This window comes from Pygocentrus nattereri, chromosome 21 (assembly GCF_015220715.1).
Source record: "Pygocentrus nattereri isolate fPygNat1 chromosome 21, fPygNat1.pri, whole genome shotgun sequence".
In the NCBI taxonomy this organism is placed as follows: domain Eukaryota; kingdom Metazoa; phylum Chordata; class Actinopteri; order Characiformes; family Serrasalmidae; genus Pygocentrus; species Pygocentrus nattereri.
Genome location: NC_051231.1, coordinates 14,952,488 through 14,974,244, shown reverse-complemented (window position 1 = coordinate 14,974,244; position 21,757 = coordinate 14,952,488). Strand labels below are relative to the sequence as shown.

At 39.6% G+C, this 21,757-nt stretch overlaps 1 protein-coding gene across 4 annotated transcripts in view; it reads right to left on the bottom strand.

Moving 5' to 3' along the window:
• LOC108424637 (nck-associated protein 5-like) overlaps window positions 1-17,726 on the bottom strand; it is a 137,453-nt gene extending 119,727 nt beyond the window's left edge. For all 4 annotated transcript variants that reach the window (XM_017692789.2, XM_017692787.2, XM_037532378.1 and 1 more), the window contains exon 1: window positions 17,573-17,726. The gene's annotated coding sequence lies outside the window, so the exon portion shown is untranslated. The remainder of the gene's footprint in view (window positions 1-17,572) is intronic.
• Between the last annotated feature and the right edge of the window lie 4,031 nt (window positions 17,727-21,757).

Genomic DNA, 21,757 nt, shown 5'->3' with positions numbered 1-21,757 from the left:
ATGGTTGTTGGGCTCTGGGTTTGGGGCTGATGATGGTTGTTGAGCAAAGAGTTTGGGGCTAATGATTGTTGGGCTCTGGGTTTGAGGATAATGATGGTTGTTGGGCTCTGGTTTTGAAGCTAATGTTGGTTGTTGGGCTCTGGGTTTGAGGCTGATGGCTGTTGGTGAGTTTTCAGTGTGGGGTGAGACTGTGCGATGATAAGCTTCTTATTCGAGAGCTCAGGCTGTGATTAACATGAGTTATCTCTGAGGGATGACCCCTTTTCATTCAGACACAGACCACAGGCAGCACAACAGTGAAATCCACACAAATACAATCTACAGATCAGGAATTTGTCTCTATTATCGCATCATAAAGTCCCTTTAGCTGAAAATATCAATACATTTCTATATTTAATAGAGGCAGGAATTGCTAGGCAACTAACAATACAATTTGTTTTTTGATTCAGAGTATGACAATGTGATAATTAAAACAATTCCAGATGAATCTCTTTATCATAACATAGCCCATAGACATAAATGCTTTTTAAAATGAACTGATTTAATAAAAATATTTAATATAATCCTGAGTAACATCTTGTGCAACTCGTGTGAACATGTGCTTTGATGCCTTTTTCTTCATTTTGCATGATACACGCTAAAGTAACTTGCATGCTTCTTATGACCACAACCTATGCTCTTGTAAAGGGACAAGATCCAAAACCATGTCCGTGTGTTTCACATATAAAAACATGGTGTTTTTTGTCATTACAGTGGACTCGTGCAACTGTAAATACCCGCAGAAAGTCATGATGTACACCATGAAGTCTTCTTTCTTCTTCTTTCGGCTGCTCCCTTTAGGGGTCGCCACAGCAGATCATCTGCCTCCATCTTGCCCTGTCCACTGCCTCCTCTACTTTTACACCAACCATCTCCATGTCCACCTTCACTACATCCATAAACCTTCTGTGAGGTCTACCTCTTCTCCTTCTACCCGGCAGCTCCATCTCCAACATTCTTTGACCAATATATCCACTATTCCTCCTCAACACATGTCCAAACCATCTCAACCTGGCCTCTCTGGCTTTATCTCCAAACTGCTCCACCTTCACTGTCCCTCTGATCTGCTCATTTCTAATCTTGTCCATCCTTGTCACTCCCAACAAAAATCTCAGCATCTTCATCTCCGCCACCTCCAGCTCAGCCTCTTGTCTTTTAGACAGAGCCACAGTCTCCAAACCATACATCATAGCAGGACGCACTACTGTCTTGTAAACCTTCCCTTTCACTCTTGCTGCTATCCTTCTGTCACACATCAGCCCTGACACCTGCCTCCACCCACTCCATCCTGCCTGCACCCTCTTCTTCACCTCTTTTCTACATTGTCCATTGCTCTGGATGGTTGACCCAAGATATTTGAAGTCATCCACCTTTATGACCTCTACTCCTTGCATCTTCACCTTTCCACCTGCCTCACTCTCATTCACATACATGTATTCCGTACACCATGTACACCATGAAGTGCATCTGTAAAAAATGATAAAATATCCAACAGCAAGTGACAAAACCCCATAATTAACAATAAAAGTAAGTTTTCTCAGCAATGGTAAAAATCTTTATGGTCACAATAATTTAATTTCTTAGGAGTACAGTTTTTTCAGTTTGTTTCAGTATTTTAACTAGGTATATCTGTAAATTAACAGCACCGGTGTTAAAATACATGTATGGTTTATAAAGTAAATAAAGTAAATTCTACAGTAATTTGACAGTGAAAATACTTCTCAAACTGTATTTTATTTTCAGAATTCTGAACCATTGGGAAACACTCATTCCTGACACTCATATTCAGACAGTGCTGGAAATTGTGCGAAAAATTGGGTCAAAATCAGGCTGAATTCATGTGGTCTGATCCCAGCATTAGCCATATTGTCATTTGTAGGATGGAAAGTTAAGTCAGGCTAAAGTCATGTTTTATTCATAAAAAGAATAAACATGCAATACTTGTGAAATACAGAATGTTCTTTTGTGCTATTATGCTTAAAAAAGCATGTGGTAGTTAGCTGTAAACATTAACATCAAAGCATTTAATGCTTTGAATGTTTTAGTCAGTTGAAAACTAATAATGAATGCTAAACTGTGATTAAGTGTCTTGCTAGACCAAAACTCATTGGTTTTAATGGTGCATTGTGGGAAATTTCCAGTGAAAGTTCCAGGGAAGGTTCCAGTGCTCAGGAACGATTCAGAGCAGAACTCTAAGTACGGAACTACGGAGATCTTAAACTGAGAGCAAGTTTCAGCAAAAATTGCACTTTTGTTTTTCAGTGAAAGAAAAAAAAGGCTGAAAATTTTGTCCAAAAAAACAGAATAAACATGTCTACAATGATGTGTCAATGATGTAACACTTAATAAACAATCTTAATGGTATGAAAATGAGAACAGTGATTAAAAATGCTATTCGTTTCTGATCAGCAAAGGCAAGAACATATATTTTATTCAATGACATATATAGTATATTTTTGATGAATTTGTGCATAAATACCAGCAGGATTATATGGAGTTCTGATTGTTTACTTTGGGGGTCTTAGCTCTAACAGTGTGTTAAGCTAACCCCTCTATGTGTAGGCCGTACTTTAGCCTGTCTAGCTCTCAATATGAGTTGTTTATCTGTTTCTAAATGCTGCTGTATTACTCACACCAAGAGGAGATTAAATAATATAGGAGGAAATTCTGTACAGTTTTTCAGGGTGAATCTACAGAAACATCTGACTGACTGTAGATGATGTTGCTATGGGAACACATGAAGATGAAAAGCACCTGTTACATTTTGTCCAGTGTTAATTTATTTCATTAAGTCAAGTTATTTCATTAATATTAACTGTTAATTAATTATTTCTTTAATGTAAACAACAAAGTTGCTTGCTTTTGGGGGGTTGTGGAAATCCGGCCTTTTTTGAACTGTGTTTCAGCTGCAAAAACACAATAACCTTCTTCCAAATTAGCCTTTGCGTGCAAGAGACTCACTCAATGGCAATCGTTACATCACTAAAATAACTCCCTGAAGGGCACAGAAGAAAGGAAAGGGATATTTTTGGACCTGAATGAGATGCTGTCCCAGCGTTAACCATTAAACATGACATCATTTCCAGGTACAGCACATATTAACTCTATATTTGGATTCAGAACAGGATCATTTTCCCCCAAACCCTCCAATACAGACACAGGAGCCTCAAATTACAAAACACAGAAATAACAACCACATCTGGCAAAACATCTCTCAAACACCAAATATTCAAGTTTTAATATTCTCAGTAAATATCTAATATGGTCTTTAATGTTAAGCTTGAACCAGTTCTGTCTTTCTATATGGGCACACGAGAACAAACATCAACATTCTATTTGATATAGGGCATTTCACACACTTTCACATGTGTCTTGAATACTGGTTTGGTTTGGGGAGGGAGGGGGGGGATGGGCTCATTATCACTGGTTTGCTTTCACACACAAGAATTCCATCTGAATCGTGGATCGACTGTACAATTACAAAACTGTATGTCACTTTTTGTGATGTCGCTACAGCTTCGTCCGTTTTCTGCTTTTTATTATTTTCCTTGGATACAAACACTCAAGCTGCGTTTTCTGTCCACAGCAGTCCTCTCCCACAGCACTTGAAAAGGAAAGTGACACTGTAAGTCAAAGCAGTCACATCACAAATGAACCAATCACGCAGCCCAAAACGTAATGCCAGATATGGATAGCAAAGAACTTGTAGAGAAGAGAATTACCACTCTATAATGTCTTCCAGGTTTCTCAAACACTAGAGGACGCTACCGAGCGAGTCCAAAAAGAATGGCATATTATGGAGCATTTCAGCAAAATCTGAGTTTATAAATGCTTAAATATTTATATTGTAAAAGAATACATTAATTTCCTGAACAGTGAATACCATAAAATATTTAACACCACTGTTATATTTTTAAGAGCTTTCAAACTTGAGTTATAGGACTTTAAAACAGCACCTTATGAACGTCTATGCCATCTGTAAATGTGAACAGCCAATGAGCTGATCCACTCACCAACCAATCAGCCCTCAGTAGCAGTAATGTCTGCCTTCTGCTGCCCAAAACCTGCTTGCTGTAGATAAAAAGGAAATATATAGTTATGTTTTCTTAAGTTTTTGATGAAATACATCCTTACACTTTCTAAATTTAAAGTAAAGATCTGGGCAAGTAATTAGAAACTACTTTAACTTTTTTTGTTTTTAGTCATTGAGAGCAATTTACTCCCATTCATTAAGGACTCAACTTGCAGAAACCCTCTGCTCTTTTGCAGTCCTGTTCTTGATATAACAGGGGAAGTAGGAAGTGGCAAGGCTCCTCATAAACCGGCTCTGAACATAGCTTCCACACACGCAGCGGACCCACCAGAGTTGGCTGGAAGCAAACAGACCACCGATTTCAGCAGGAACACTATGTGAAGCAAGATCGGTTGCTGTATGTGTTGTGTTTTCACGTAATATGTCTATATTATCTGTTTATAACTCATATAAACTTTAACATAAAGAGATCAACAATAAAATCTTGACTAGCTGCCATGACTGTTGCTGGCTTTCTTACTGGATGATGCAGCTCTTTATGAAAAGGAGAAGATAACTGTGTTCACAACATTAACCTACTCAAGGGATTCCAGTCAACTTGTCAAGGAGTTAAAACTAGATTTGTTCAGTTGTTTATTAGACTAGTTTGTAAATATAACATAGACACTGCATTCTATGCACTGTTTCTGCACAGAAACTACTAGCATGTCACGTGGCATGCCTCAGACATAGCTCCAAAGCATATTTGTTGAGACACGTGGCCAGTGTGAAAGGCTTCATTAATTAATACAGGAGCATATTGCACAGGCTAATTACACTCTAAGGCTTGCTATCCAGTAAGTACAGGGACTTCAGTGCAAACTGGTTGATCTATTCTTAGATTACTGAAGTGTGTAAAAAAAATTTTGGCCCTGCCAATTGAAGGGTTTAAAGCTTAACATTATGTGTTTTATTATTTTTAAAGAAATATAAACCTTAATTTTTAATTGCACAGTTTATAGTGAATTTCTATAGTTCTGCGCTAGTGTCGAATCTGAACCTGAAGAGTTAGGAATGCGTAAGTGTTGCTCTTATTGAAGTTATTGATTTTAGATCAGAGTGCTGCTGAGGGGTGCTGCGTGTTTTTGTTTAGATAGTATAAATATTGGCTGACTTCCTTCCTACAGAATAGCAGAGAGGCAGTTTCAGACACACAAATAAGCACAAATATATACACACTGCGTTTCCACAGACACTGATGTTTGGATTAAAGGCAGGAGGCTTGCCTTTGCTCCTCTCATCATCTGCCGGGTTCTTACTACTGTTGTTTTCTCACTGTAACGTCAGGAAGAGGGACATTTTTTATTAGTTTGTGAATTGATTTTTTATTTTGAGAGCTCCTGAGTGGTTCAGCTGTCTATACCAGGTGTTCCCAACATTTTCCCACAAAATTTAACTGACCAGATCATTTAAAGGAGCAGAATGTGAGATGCTGCAACCTGTTGAATTTATACTTTGCACTTCAAACAAACAGGCGACATAAAAGTTGTAGTGTCCACCCCACTGCAAGAAACAAGGAAGTGCACAGTCCCTCCTCTTCCTCCTTACCAGTCTAGAAGAAATGTTGCGAGTTTAGCATTAAAGTTCATCTATTTACTAGCCAAGTGTGAAGAGTAGCGTCAATGCTACCTCTTTAACTCTCATTTTGCTCCTATTTTTGTCTCTCTTTTCTTCGCTGCTGAATGTGTTTCTTGTGTTGGTGGTAATAACGTTCGCTTGTCAAGAGCTTCATGATGATGATATGGGCAGCACTACTTTAAAAAGAAACACTTCTTCAAGGATTCTTTATTAAAGAAAATGGTTCTACATAGAACCATGAACACATAAAGAACCCTTTGCTTGTTTAAAGGGTTGTTTACATCATGAAAGGGTTCTTCAGATTGTATATGTTTCTAAATAGAACCTGTTTGGAGAGGTTCCTATATAGCATCACAGCACATCTCCATCAACCTGAAGAACTATTTCACCCTGCAAATAACGATTTAAGCATGTAAATGGCACTATATAGAACTCCCGGTTCTAAATAGGACCACTGGCTTTACTAAAAACATCTTTTTTAAGAGTGTAGAACCATATATCATGATCCATACATGATGTTATATATGTTTCTATATAGCACTAAAAATGGTTCTTCTACTGTTACAAGCTTGGCATTGTAACAGCAGAACCACTTTTGGGTCTATATCGAACAATTTTCAAAAACATTCTATAGAGAACCATATACAACACATTCTCCATCAATCTGAGGAACCATTTCACCATGCAAAGAACCATTTAAGCATGCAAATTTTTAATGGTTCTCTGTAAAACTGCTCTCTTTATTAAAGAACCCTGGAATAATTTTTTAAGAACATGGTGCATTTCTGACAGTGATGATTCCCAAAGCAAAGATGAAAATAAAAAACGAAACTATACCAAATTAAACAGGAAGCAGCTGAATTTCAAAAGAAACTGAATTCAAAGTCAGAAAGTCAAACGTTAAAGCTCCACAGATAACAGATGCAGAACGACTCACACAGAGACAGAGATATCAAAGGAGCTTAATCTGAAAGCAGGTCATCACTGCGGTTCTTCACTAACTGCAGCAGAGCTGCCAGAAACGTATCTGCTCCATCAAACAGCAAAAACAACAGCTAGTCTCACCATCATGAGGGTGTTCACCACTGAACATTTCTTTCAGTCTAAACACCTTCAGAGGCTGAAATATCGCTTCATTCACCATCTGCCTCCCTTCACTCCTCATAACAGACCAGTGAAGGACATCCCTCTTTTATAACCTGCCATGGACGATATGAGAATGTGTCTGATGTTTGATACGTCTTTATGATAAGTTTGAGAAGGTTTTGGTCTAAAGCACATTTTATTACATAAAACATCATGGTGGGAGGGATACATGTAGGACGTCTCAAGGCAAAGAAAACTTGAATTTCCAATTATTTTTAACATTTTTTCTTTTTTTATATAGAAGATTTTGGTCTAAAATGTATATTTATTTTATTAAAAATGGAGTGATCCATGCAGGGTGTTATGAGAAAGAAAACTTATTATTTATATAAACTTATTATTTCAGATCTTCCACTATTTTTCCATCATCATTCCATATAAAACTCAGAAGACACATATAGGTTCACTGGTAGTTTTGGATAGTAAACAAAATGTCTATACTTGTGTTGTAGTCTTGATGACCCCTGGTTCCTATCACCACCACTGTAAAGAAATCTGAACCAATTCACACCAAACCAAACTAAATCACTCTGATTATAGGGCTGGGCAACAAAGCCATTATTATCGTGATACAACCCCAATTCGAAATAATTTGGGATGCTGTGTAAAATATAAATAAATACAGAATACAATGATTTTCATTTGCATTTCTGGAAATTCAAATGATGATGACTTCAGCCACACGACTAGTGTTTGTCAGTTGTCCACCTGGAGTGATTATAAATGCAAACATGTCCATTAGTTTCCAAAGGATCAATATTTGTCTTTAATCATTCTCTTTGCTTTTCATTAGCAACTAGCTAGGAGAGATTATTGTCTGCGTTGCCAGTAGTCTGCTTCAGGGTTATAGGCTGAATTAGCAGTTCTACATTAACTCCAGCGTTAAACAAAGACCATTTATTGTTAAACTGTGGAACGATCAGCAGAGCTTAATTTTACTGCAAAGGAGGAATATTTTATTTTTCACCTCAATCTAATTCTGTGGAGCCACAAGAGGACAGTAAAAGAGCTGCATGAGTATCTGGAGCCACATGTTTACTAGCTGGGCTAGTTAGTAAGTATGGGGCACAGAAAAAGTAATAAAATTCTGATATTTAATCAAGTATGATACATTTTTCATGCATTTAAATGCTATCCATTTAGTATAAATATCAATATTCAGCAGAACAGTCATTCTCTTCTGGTCCAGCTTGTCAGCTAGCATAGTATAGTAGACTCACCATTATGGTCCTGGTACCTTTTCAAGCAGCTAAAAACTCTGATAACCAATAATATTGGACAATATTATCAGCTGATTGCTATATTGGTAGGGCTGAATGATTTTGACAAAATGTTGCAATTTGACCAATTTACTAATATCCATCCATCCATCCATCCATCCATCCATTTTCTAAGCCGCTTCTCCATCAGAGTCGCGGGGGGTGCTGGAGCCTATCCCAGCAGTCATCGGGCGGAAGGCAGGATATACCCTGGACAGGTCAATTTACTAATATTCCAATTACAATTTAAAATGCAGATATTTATAATTGAGATGTATATTGAGATATGGGCCTTTTGTTTTTGGCTAAGAGGACCAGCGTGTATTTATTCTGGCTTGAGACTTGAACCCTGAACACAGTACGCCAGCCTGTCAGTTATTTGTGTTTGGGATGTCACAGCAGCTCCATGTTATAGTAAAATTTCCCTACTTAAAACTTGCATATCAATATTTGCATATAAAACTTGCACATCAATGTTGTTGATAATAGACGGTAAGATTATAATAAAAATTGCAATTTGAAAAATTGAATGTTGATATAAAAGCAATTAATCTTTTAGCCCTAATATTTTGGTCAAGTCCTAATTTGAATGTGACACAAACAAGGGCACTAATATTTGAGCATACGATCTGTTTTATAATAAGAAGAAGACCGTCTTTGGTTAAACCAAAACCCACTGGGGTGAGAAACAATCCTGTCAAATGAATCAGAACAGACAGGAGGGCGTGACATTTCTCACTGGAGACCGAGCCTGTCTGAGAGCTACAGCATCCATACAGTCAGACTCCATATAACACACACACAGTCTATAAATAGCTCCTTTCAGCCCTGCCCCCCAGCACCCCTTCACATGCCTTATGTAAGAACCAATTTGGAAAAAAAAGGGCAACAGAGCGAGTAAAACGTAGTGATGCACAGTGATATTGCATTCATATCACTCGCAAAGTACGCTAGTAGTGTCACATATTTAAAAATATTAACAAAAACGATAAACACAATGATTATTTTTCAATATTTCACACACAGGACTAATTCTGCTCTCTGTGTAATAAGACATGCACTAACAATATCCACAGTATATCTAGAAATGCAGTGTATCACAATAACAAAATAATCACTTATTGCCCACTTCGAACATGCATATGGATGTAGGGTACCTTGGGGGGGATAAACAATCAAACAATGAGGCCGAATCATTTCTCGACACATTTACTGACGCTCTGTGATCTAATTCTAAAATTTCACCTGGATCACTGCATTCCTGAGATTTATTCAATGGGGCGTGGGGGTTCTTACCCCAGGTGGGGTGAGTCAGATGCCGAGAGCTTTTACTGAACTGGGAAAATCTGTTTTTAGCTGCAGCACCAGTCAGCTGGAATTTATTACAGGAATCTCTAAAACTCTCTGTCACTCCACCACTTTAAACTTTTAACCCCGACCCACCTCCACTCACCTTGCTGTTTATTTTCATTTATTTAGCTCTAGTTCATTTTATTTTACCTTGATTGAATGTGTTATTTTTATTGTTGTTTTTATAATCATTTTTATTTGGGGAATTTATTTGACATATCTGTTTATCATTTTACTATCTGTCATAAGGTGTCCTCATTTTTATTCAACCTTTCTGCAGCATTAATTATATATATATATATATATATATATATATATATATATATATATATATATATATATATATCCATATACACACACACACACACACACACACACACACACACACACTCACTGGCCACTTTATTAGGTACAATGTTCAATTGCTTGTTAACACAATTAGCTAATCAGCCAATCACATGGCCGCAAATTAATGCATTTAGGCATGTAGAGGTGGTAAAGACAACTTGCTGAAGTGCAAGCCGAGCATCAGAATGGGGAAGAAAGGTGATTTAAGTGACTTTGAGCGTGGCGTGGTTGTTGGTGCCAGACGGGCTGGTCTGAGTATTTCAGAAACTGCTGATCTACTGGGATTTTCACACATAACCATCTCTAGGGTTTACAGAGAATGGTCAGAAAAAGAGAAAATATCCAGTGAGCGGCAGTTGTGTGGACGAAAATGCCTTGTTGATGTGAGAGGTCACAGGAGAATGGGCAGACTGGTTTGAGATGATAGAAAGGTAACAGTAACTCAAATAACCACTTGTTACAGCCAAGGAATGCAGAATACCATCTCTGAATGCACAACACGTTGAACCTTGAAGAAGATGGGCTACATCTGCAGAAGACCACACCAGGTGCCATTCCTGTCAGCTAAGAACAGAAAACTGAGACTACAATTTGCACAGTTGCGTAAACAACATGAAAGCATGGATTCATCCTGCGTTGTATCAACAGTTCAGGCTGGTCGTGGTGGTGTAATGGTGTGGGGGGATATTTTCTTGGCACACTTTGGGCCCCTTAGTACCAACTGAGGATTGTTTAAATGCCGCAGCCTACCTGAGTATTGCTGCTGACCATGTCCATCCCTTTATGACCACAGTGTACCCATCTTCTGATGGCTACTTCCAGCAGGATAATGCACCATTTCACAAAGCTCATATCATCTCAAACTGGTTTCTTGAACATGACGATGAGTTCACTGTACTCCAATGGCCTCCGCAGTCACCAGATCTCAATCCAATAGAGCACCTTTGGGATGTGGTGGAACGGGAGATTTGCATCATAGATGTGCAGCTGACAAATCTGCAGCAACTGCGTGATGCTATCGTGTCAATACAGACCAAAATCTCTGAGGAATGTTTCCAACACCTTGTTGAAAGCATGCCACAAATTAAGGCAGTTCTGAAGGCAAAAGGGGGTCCAACCTTTTACTAGCAAGGTGTATCCAATAAAGTGCTGGTGAGTGTATATGTATGTCTTATATATTTTCTTTATTTATTGATCAAGGATCATAAAGGTCACCCAGTTTAAATAAAGGTTAATGGATTTATTAAGAGGCATCTTACCTCAGGTGAGGGGCATCTTACCCCAGGTAAAAGGGATCCTTCCCCAGATGGGTGTAGGATGTTCTTACCCCAGTTAAGGGGAGGTTCTTAATCAAAGTAAGGGGACAGTGTTCTTACCCCAGGTGAGAGGGGGTCTTACCCTGGCTAAGGGGAAGGTGATCTTACCCAAGGTAAGTGGTGGTCTTACCGCAGCTAAGGGGAAGATGTTTTACCCCAGGTAGCGGCTGACCTTACCCAGCTAAGGGGAAGGTGTTCTTACCCCAGGTGAGAGTGGGTCTTACCCTGGCTAAGGGGAAGGTGTTCTTACTCCCAGGATAGTGGACAGTGTTCTTACTCTAGGTGAGAGGGAGTCTTAACCTAGCTAAGGGGAAGGTGTTCTTAAACCAGGTAGTGGGTTGTCTTACCACAGGTAGTGGGTGGCCTTACCCCCAGCTAAGGGGAAGCTGTTATTACCACAGATAGTGGGTGGTCTTATCCAAGTTAAGGGGAAGGTGTTTTTAACCCAGATGTGAGGGGGTTTTCCATGGCTGATGGGAGAATGCCCCAGGTGAGACGGAGTCTTACTCTGGCTAAGGGTGCTCTTACCCAGGTAGGGGAGGGTCTTACCCCAGCCAAATTGAGGGTGTTCTTACCCCAGGTAGGGGAGAGTCTCACCCCAGGTAGGAGAGGGTCTTACCCCAGCTAAGGGGAGGGTGTTCTTACTTGCTGCTTTTACAGCTTTTCTTTTTTATGCTAAAGTAAAAGAACCGTCTGAAGTCCTAGTTTATTTACTTAACTGTGTGCAGGTTAAAACATCATGATCCTGATAAACTTGCGCAGTGATATGATTTAGATTTATAGTAAATGGACACTGTTCCTAAAGGGCGAATTGTTTTCACCCATTCCCCATTTATAGACACCAATGTTGACATTGGCACATACACTATGAAAAAAAATATTGACTCACACATCCATATCATTGTATTCAGGGGTTCCAATCACTTCCATGGCCACAGGTGTATAAAACCAAGCACTTAGGCATATTTAGGAACCCAGGAGTTCAGTGAATTCCAGCACGGTACCGTGATAGGATGCCACCTGTGCAACCAGTCCAGTCGTGAAATTTCCTTGCCACTAAATATTCCACAGTCAACTGTCAGGGGTATTACAACAAGGTGGAAGCGATTGGGAATGACAGCAACTCAGCCACAAAGTGGTAGGCCACGTACAATGACAGAGCGGCGCAAGCAGAAGCTGAGGCACATAGTGCACAGAGGTGCAGAGTCAATTGCTAAAGACCTCCAAACTTCATGTGGCCTTCAGATTAGCTCAAGAACAGTGTGTAGCGAGCATCATGTAGTGGGTTTCCATGGCCGAGCAGCTGCATCCAAGCCTTACATCACCAAGCACGATGCAAAGCGCCGAATGCAGTGGTGTAAAGCGCTGCCACTGGACTCTAGAGCAGTGCAGACGTGTTCTCTGGAGTGATGGATCACGCTTCTCCGTCTGGCAATCCGATAGACAAGTCTGGGTTTGGTGGTTGCCAGCAAAACGGTACTTGTCTGACTGCATTGTGCCAAGTGTAAAGTTTGGTGGAGGGGGGATTATGGTGTGGGGTTGTTTTTCAGGAGTTGGGCTCAGCCCCTTAGTTCCAGTGAAAGGAACTCTTAATGCTTCAGCAGACCAAGAGATTTTGGACAATTTCATGCTCCCAACTTTGTGGAAACAGTTTGGGGATGACCCCTTTCTGTTCCAACATGACTGTGCACCAGCGCACAAAGCAAGGCATAAAGACATGGATGAGCGAGTTTGGTACGCAAGAACTTGACTCAACCCAACAGAACACTTCTGGGATGAATCAGAACAGAGACTGTGAGCCAGGCCGTCCAACATCAGTGTCTAACCTCGCAAATGCGCTTCTGAAAGAATGGTCAAAAATTCCCATAAACACACTCCTAAATCTTGTGGAAAGCCTTCCCAGAAGAGTTGAAGCTGCTATAGCTGCAAAGGGTGGGCCAACATCATATTAAAACCCTATGGATTAAGAATGGGATATCACTAACGTTCATATATGTGTGAAAGCAGACGACTGAATACTTTTGGAAATATAGTGTATGGAAAACTAGACATCGCTGTCTAGTGCTGTACATCAGACAGATGTTTAAATTTGACTGATATTTCAAACTGTCATCTGATGATGTATTTACTGAACTCAAGAAGAGCAGAATGTTTATGTGACACTGAGTTACTGCATTAAAATATCTGCATTTTACTCATCATTTGTGACGTTACAGGAATAAATGACACATTTCTCAGAATTTGTCAAAATTGGTGTGTACATACTGCTATCTGCATCAGAATCAGCATCAAAAGACACACATGTAGAGCATTTGAGGAGCTACAGCAGAGTGCAAAGTCTGCAGTGCTCGATTCTAGACACAGTAAAGACATCCGTTCTGAATTGGCGATACCATCTTCATGCTCTGCTGGACCCATGACGGTGCGGGCGCCAGTCGAGGCCATGAGTCAGATTCACAGTTTGTTTTGTTTTTCATTTTAAAAAAAAGCATGAACATGTTTACATTGCTGAGCGGTGGGTTGTGCCATTTACCTACAGTTTAAACATGTACACTGAAAACTTATCGGCTGAGTGAGAGGATAAGCAAAGAATTCTCAGCACAGCACATCCTCCATCCCCTTTAAACCCATCAAAGAAGCAGATCACAACCTGCTGATTCTAATCACATGCAACCAACACCTTCAACCCGCACACATGAACATTTCTTACCACAGCTTTGCTATGAATTGTTCACAGTGGTGGTGACAGGAACCAGACATAGACCTCTAAAAGCTCCCTCACAGAAAATGATTACATGTAATGGTTTTGAATACACTGCCTGATGTCTCAGACAATGTTTTAAGATAGTTTTAAGAAGATTTTGGCCTTAAATCCATTCATAGTGGAGGGATATATGCAGTGTCGTGACCAAATAGTCCCCAAAGAAAAATTATTTATGATTCTCCTCTATTTTCCCATCATCAATATTCCATATAAAACTCAGAAGACACGTGCAGGTTCACTGGTGATTTTGGATAGTAAATGTCTGTATGTGTTGTAGTCATGGTGACCCATGGTTTCTATCACCACCACTGTAAAGAAATCTAAACCATTTCACATTAACCACTCGAATCACTCTGTTTACATCTTACACACTCAATTAAGTAGAAATATTTAAGAAATCAGAATTTCCCTATGAACAGGTCCAAAGCTATAAACTTGTTGGCTACATGCAACAGCGACATACATTTCAGAGGTTACCTATTCATTTGCCTTTAGTAAAATGCAGTTTCTGGTTTTCATTTTTGGTCTTTGATCAGTGGGAATCTTGCACAGTTTTGGAAACACATAGAAAACTTATTTACAGAAAGAAAACATACAGCTTATTTATTTTCTCTGGATTTTAAAAACAATCTGAAGCTGCAAGTAAATGACAAAACAGGTAACTGTCGAGGGCCAAAACACAGCAGACTTCAGCACACTGCCTCATTAAACACACCAACTGGATATCATGAGGAAAGCACACAAAATAAAAAAAATTATTATATATAATATAATAAGGGCTGGTAGACAGGGTGAAACCGTGCTGTGAGTGCTGTAGAATGCATTATATATATATATATATATATATATATATATATATAAAATGCATTCTACAGCACTCACAGCACGGTTTCACCCTGTCTACCAGCCCTCTTGTAGCAGCAGGCTGGAGGGTAACAACACAGTGCATGCACGGATTATCCAGCACTTCATCAGAATCAGAGTTAGAGTACTTTATTGATCCCAGAGGGAAATTGCAGTTATTACAGTTGCAGCCATTTATGTAAAATAAACACTTTAATAATTTAAAACAAAAATAGAAATTTAAAAAGTAAAATATTAAAAAGTAAATATTGCACAGGAATGTGCTGGCAGAGTGTACTATGGCATCACTGAACTACACTGTAAGCAGTTCAGTTCTTTAAAGAGAAAAAATGTTTGTTGGGCTGTTTTAGGTTCTTTTTTCATAAGGACCTTTACTTTGAAGAGCATAAATATGGGTGCAGTGGTGGGTTTCCTGGAGTAGAGCAGAAGGCTGTGTTTTTAGCTGTTAGCACTGGACAGGTTTCTTCTTGTCATGTTTGGTGCTGTGGTCAGTAAATGAAAAATAAATATACATTACAGACCATAACGTTTCGCCCAAGAACACCAAATGTTACAGTATTTTGCAGTTCATCTTTACTGATAGGCCAAATTTAGTCAAAAAAACCCCAAAAACGTAAATATCTGAATCCCAAAGTTAAAAACTACCCAACAAACAAATATCCAACTAGTCAAATGTTGAAGCATAGTACTGTTATTTTCTTAACTAAAGTTTTCTAAAAGTATTTTCCTAAAATTGTTCAAAGTGACTGTATTCTAAACGCAGCTAAATACATAGCGGTTATTCCTGAAACTTCTATTCCGTTCCATCCCAACCCCATCCAGAAAGTGGGTCTGGGCCTCTTTCCACATACAGCATCAGACTCGGATTTGTTTTCTAACCAGATAGTTTTTATCTAGTTGATTTATTTCGGGTTTAGGCTCTACGACTGGTGCTTTGCTATTTTATGGACTTGCATTTTATATGACGCTCAACATCAGAGTCAGTTTATGAGGAGTCTGGTCTCTTCCTGTTTCCCCTGTTATACCAAGAACATGACTGCAAAATGCCAGAGATGAATGAATGGGTGTGAATTGAGCTAAACGCTATAAATGAAAATTGGAGTACAGCGCAGAACGGTTAGCATTATTAGTACTGAGTGCTGATTGGTTAGCATTACTGCTACTGAGTGCTGACTGGTTAGCATTACTGCTGTTGAGTCAGATGCGTTAGCATTACTGCTACTGAGTGCTGATTGGTTAGCATTACTGCTACTGAGTGCTGACTGGTTAGCATTACTGCTGTTGAGTCAGATTCATTAGCATTACTGCTACTGAGTGCCTACTGGTTAGCAATACAGCTACTGAGTGCTGATTGGTTAGCATGTCTGCTAAAGAGCACTGATTGTTTACCATTACTGCTACTGGGCACTAATTGGTTGGCATTACTGATACTGAGCGCTTAATGGTTAGCTTTACTGCTACTGAGTGCTGAATGGTTAACATTACTGCTACTGACGTCATGAACAAGGCAACGTTTCAAATGTTTTCTGCAACTCGAGTTCAAAAGCATGTTAAAATATGACAGCGGCGTTAAAATGTTTTATGCTAATATGTGTCCAGGAAATTCATATATTGCTTTAGGTTAAAAATATTTCAGCACTTGACGTTGCAAACTATGACGTTGCTCAAATGCTCTGTATTAACCCATTCGTTTTGGACTCAAGAGCGCCCTCTTGTGTTTAAGAAACACGGAAGACATTACAGAGCAGTAATTCTCAACATGTCTCAAATATTTTTTAAAGAAACATCGCTAAAAACTGAAAAGCAATGTCACGGTATACCGCTACAGACCATAAATCGGCACTCTTGACATTTCACACGCACCTCCAAATCTGTTTGGAGGAAGATGCTGGAGTGGTCCAGGTTTCCAAAAGTAATATTAATATTACCTGTTAATATCGGAAATATCAGTCACAGTGCTGAGGTAATAGAGATGTTTGCACCGCGGTCATAAATAACCACGCAGGTGCGGTTCTGTTTACTCTTTATTACAGGCTAATAAACAGATAAACGAGGAAAACGCTACGTTAAGAAAATCATACAAATAATAGTCATAATACAAAGCTGTGCCTTTTACGTCCCTCACTTAGGCTCCTGCAGCGAATGCGGCACGAGAACGAAACGCCCAGCGCCACTGCAACACATACGCACGAGCCTGAAGTTCGAATTTTTCCGCTCCACCTTAAATAGTGCAGCGGTTACTGTAACTGCTGCACCACTTAAGGTGGAACAGAAGTCAGGCGCCAGAACGTAACTGCTGCACCATTTAAGGTGGAACAGAAGGCAGGCGCCAGAACGTAAGTGCTGCATCATTTAAGGTGGAAAGAAATTAAAATATGATACAACACCTCAGGACTGGGTCTACTGCTGCACCGTTTAAGATGAAACGGAAGCCAAATACGACACAACACTTTACGTACCAGAATGTAACTGCTGCACCATTTAAGGTGGAACGGACGGTAAATACAACACAACACCTCAGGCGCCAGAATGTAAATGCTGCACCTTTTAAATTGGAAGCGACGCCAAATACTACACAACACCTCAGGCGCCAGAATGTTACTGCTGCACCATTTAAGGTGGAACGGAAAAAATCCAATTTGAAGTCAAACACGCAGGCTAAGGCCCAAAGCACAGTCCAGCACAGAGAGCCTGTAAGAGCATATTTACAGAAAACGAGAGCTTACGTCGAGCTCTGTTTCTCTCTGATAATAATAATGATAATGATGATGATAATGATAATAATAAAGATCAGCTGGGCATCTGCACCATCACAAAAACAACAGCGTCCGCTCACCCTGCTCAAGCAGCTGCAGCTCCTCTCAGTAAATCACACACAGATAGACTGAGCTGCTGAAGGCAGCGTCCAGCCCAGCCTGCCCTGTTTCAGCGCCGCGCTGCTCGCGATGCCCTTTCCGTGAAAGGATGCACATTGGGAGCTGTGATGTCACAAAGCTCGCGCCGGCCTGGCAGCAGAAGAAGCGCTCTGCTCATTCATCAACCTCATCAGAGAGAGAGAGAGAGAGAGAGAGAGAGAGAGAGAGAGACAGAGAGAGAGAGATAGAGAGAGAGACTGAGAGAGAGAGAGATAGAGAGAGAGAGACAGAGAGAGAGAGAGAGAGAGAGAGAGAGAGAGAGAGAGAGAGAGAGAGAGAGAGAGACAGAGAGAGAGAGAGTTAGAGAGAGACTGAGAGAGAGAGAGAGAGAGAGAGTGAGACTGAGAGAGAGAGAGACTGAGAGAGAGACTGTGAGAGAGATAGAGAGAGACTGAGAGAGAGAGAGAGAGAGACTGAGAGAGAGAGAGACAGAGAGAGAGAGATACTGCGAGAGAGAGAGACTGAGAGAGAGAGAGACTGAGAGAGCGAGAGACTGAGAGAGAGAGAGAGACTGCGAGAGAGAGAAACAAAGAGAGAGAGAAAAAAACATCGAGAAAGAGAGAGAGAGAGACAGAAGAGACAGATACAGAGAGAGACAGAGAAACAGAGAGAAAAACAGAGAGAGAGAGAGAAAGAGAGAGAGAGAGAATGAACGAGCAAGAGAGACAGAGACACACAGAGAGAGAGACAGACAGACAGAGAGAGAGAGATGCTAACAACAGCTATCCATTATTCATGCAGTCATGAAGAATTAAAACCTCAAATATGCTCTTAAAAAGATGGTTCTTCAAGGATTCTTTAGTATAAGAAGTGGTTCTGTTCCGATATAGAACCATTTGCATGCATAAGTGATTCTTCAGATGATGGAGAATGTTTTGTAAAAGCTTCTGCACTCTTAAAAAGATGGTTCTTCCAGGGTTCCTTAGTAAAGGCAGTGGTTCTGTTTAGAACCATGAATTCTACGTAGAACATTTGCATGCTTAAATGGTTTTCTGCCTGGTGAAATAGTTCTTCAGGTGGATGGAGAATCTGTTGTGTATGGTTCCACAATCCTAAAAACAATGATTCTTTAGTAAAAATAGTGTTTCTACTTAGAACCACGAGTTCTATATAGAATCATTTGCATGCTTAAATGGTTCTTTGCATGGTAAGATGGTTCTTCAAATTGATGAAGAGATATGTTGTGTATTGTTCTATACAGCCCCGCGACCCTCACGGAGAAGTGGCTTGGAAAATGGATGGATGGATGGATGTTCTATACAGCACCCAAAAGGGTTCTGCTGTTGTTATGATGTCAAACCTGTAACAGTAGAAGAGCCCTTTTTGGTGCTATACAGAACCATGCACAACGCATTTATCATCATGTGTACAACCCCAATTCCAATGAAGTTGGGACGTTGTGTAAAACATAAATAAAAACAGAAAACGATGATTTGCAAATGCTTTTTAACCTACATTCAGTTTAACACACTACAAAGACAAGATATTTAATGTTCAAACAGATAAGCTTTATTGTTTTTTTGCAAATATTACATATGATGATCCAGTTGTATTTGGATCATCATATGTAATTCTACCCTCTTAAAAACGACTTTTTTTTTCAGGGTTTTTTAGTAAAGGCAATAGTTCTGTTTAGAATCATGGTTCTCTGCATGGTAAAATGGTTCTTCAGATTAAAGAATGTATTGCATATGGTTCTATATAGAACCAAAAAGGGTTCTTCTCTTGTGACAAGCTTGAGATTGTAACAAGAGCAAAACCTTTTTGGTGCTACCTAGAACTATTTTTAAAAGGCGCTTTATAGAGCCATATACAACACAGTCTCCTTCAATCTGAAGAACCACTTCTCCATGCAAAGAACCACTGCAGCATGAAATCATGGCTCTAAATAGAACCACTTGCTTTACTAAAGAACCCTTGAAGAACTATCATTTTTAACCAAGTAGGTTCTATACAGCACCATCTACTAAATGGCTGCTTTATTAGGAACATTAACAGCCACAGTGTGATGTGGAAAACGTCTATATCTATTAAAAGTTCATATCAGCAACAGCTTTTTTGGATGGTTTCTGATTTTCTTATTCAGCAGGAATCACTGACTTCAAATGGGGAAACTTACTTTTTCAAATGGGGAAACTTACTTTTTCAAATGGGGAAACTTAATTTTTCAAATGGGGAAACTTACTTTTGCTTGGTTCATTACATCCATTTATAATATTTTTATTACTGTCCCTTTAAGACTGATACATGCAAATGAGCTCTGTTCTGATTGGCTGCACCCCATTCAAAAAGTAGTCCAGGCTGACACACTCCTTATCACTTCAGCTATGAATGGATGGGGCTAAACCTCTGGATAAATAAATAGCTGTAGGCAAATAGGGTTTGTTTTTTGTGACATCACAAAAGCAGGTCAAAGCAGCCTGTTTTTGCAGCTTAGTTTACACATGGACTGGGGAGTGAATTTAAGGATGTTTATGAAGTAACTACAGCAAACTCTTTATTTCAAGAAACCTCGGTTTTCTATAATATTGGCCCTTTAAACCATGACCTCAGAGCAACAACACAGAGATGACGACATAATATAAATACATTTGGGTCAATCTGTGTTAGATAACCTGGAGGTTCTGGCTCTGTGCTCTGCAGATTTTGGGGCTACAGCATGAGAAGATGCTTTAGTGATGTCCTTTAATCCTCAGTGATCTCATAAAGCTGGCTTGGATTTGGGTCGAACTTCTTCTTGCGTTAAAAGCTCAGAGGAATTCAAAAGAGCAATTAAAACCAAATCTGCGGAATTCCTCAGTAATCACGGCTGCATTCAGAGTGATTCTGCTACCTTTGCTACCGGATCATTTAATTTACGTTTACATTTACAGCATTTAGCAGACGCTCTCTTATCCAGAGCGACTTACAAGAAGTGCTTTGTCTATCTAGAGAAAGTATCTTTGCTGGTTACCAATGGTTTAGAGAGAAAGACAGTCCTGAGCTCAGATACTGCTAGAAACAAAAAGTCACTGTAGATACCCAGAGAAATGAAGCAGAGGTGAACACAGAACTCTGTGCAATACACACACACACACACACACACACACACACACACACACACACACATTTTCTAAACCGCTTCTCCCTCAGGGTCGCAGGGGGTGCTGGAGCCTATCCCCGTGGTCATCGGGCATAAGGCAGGAAACACCCTGGACAGATTCTGTGCAATACAATGCAATACAATACAATGCAGTAAACTACAACACACAGTGCAATACAATAAAATGTAATATCTAAGTGTAGCACAATATATTGCAATCAATACTTAACTCAATGCTCACTTAATTCTGGCAAGCAGTTCATAAAATGATCACTTACACAACAGCTTATTAATATAAAAACAATCACAAACATACAGTATACACTGAACAGCAACATCATTAAAGGGGAATTCCACCCAATTTTTAACGTTTTGGCATAAATCAGTGTGTGAGATGTAAACAGAGTGATTCAGAGTGGTTTGGTGTTAAATGGTTCAGATTTCTTTACAGTGGTGGTGATAGGAACCAGGGGTCACCATGACTACAACACAAATATAGACATTTTATTTACTATCCAAGAAAGTGGATCAGACACAACAGTGCTGCTGGAGGTTTTAAACACCTCAGTCTTGCTGCTGGACTGAGACCTAAAAGCATCCAGCCAGCAGTCTCCTGTGAGCAGCGTCCTGCGACCACTGATGAAGGACCAGTGGACGACCGACACAAACTGTGCAGCACCAGATGAGCTATCGTCCCTGACTTTACATCTACAAGGTGGACCAACAAGGTAGGAGTGTCTAATAGAGTGGATAGTTAGTGGACACAGTGTTTAAAAATCAATGGTGGACAGTAAGTAAATGTAATTAATTACTGTACTTAAGTAGATTATTCATGTATCTGTACTTTACTATTTCCATTTTTGGTGACGTTTACTTTCATGCCACTACATTTCAAAGTCAAATATCCATTTCAAGCGCGCACTTTGTTTTGAGCTTGTTTTGACCTGTTGGCCATACCGACTTAGTGCAAGGACATGGTTCAACATCAGTGCAGCAGGGTAAAATTTTGTCTATTCAACATAAA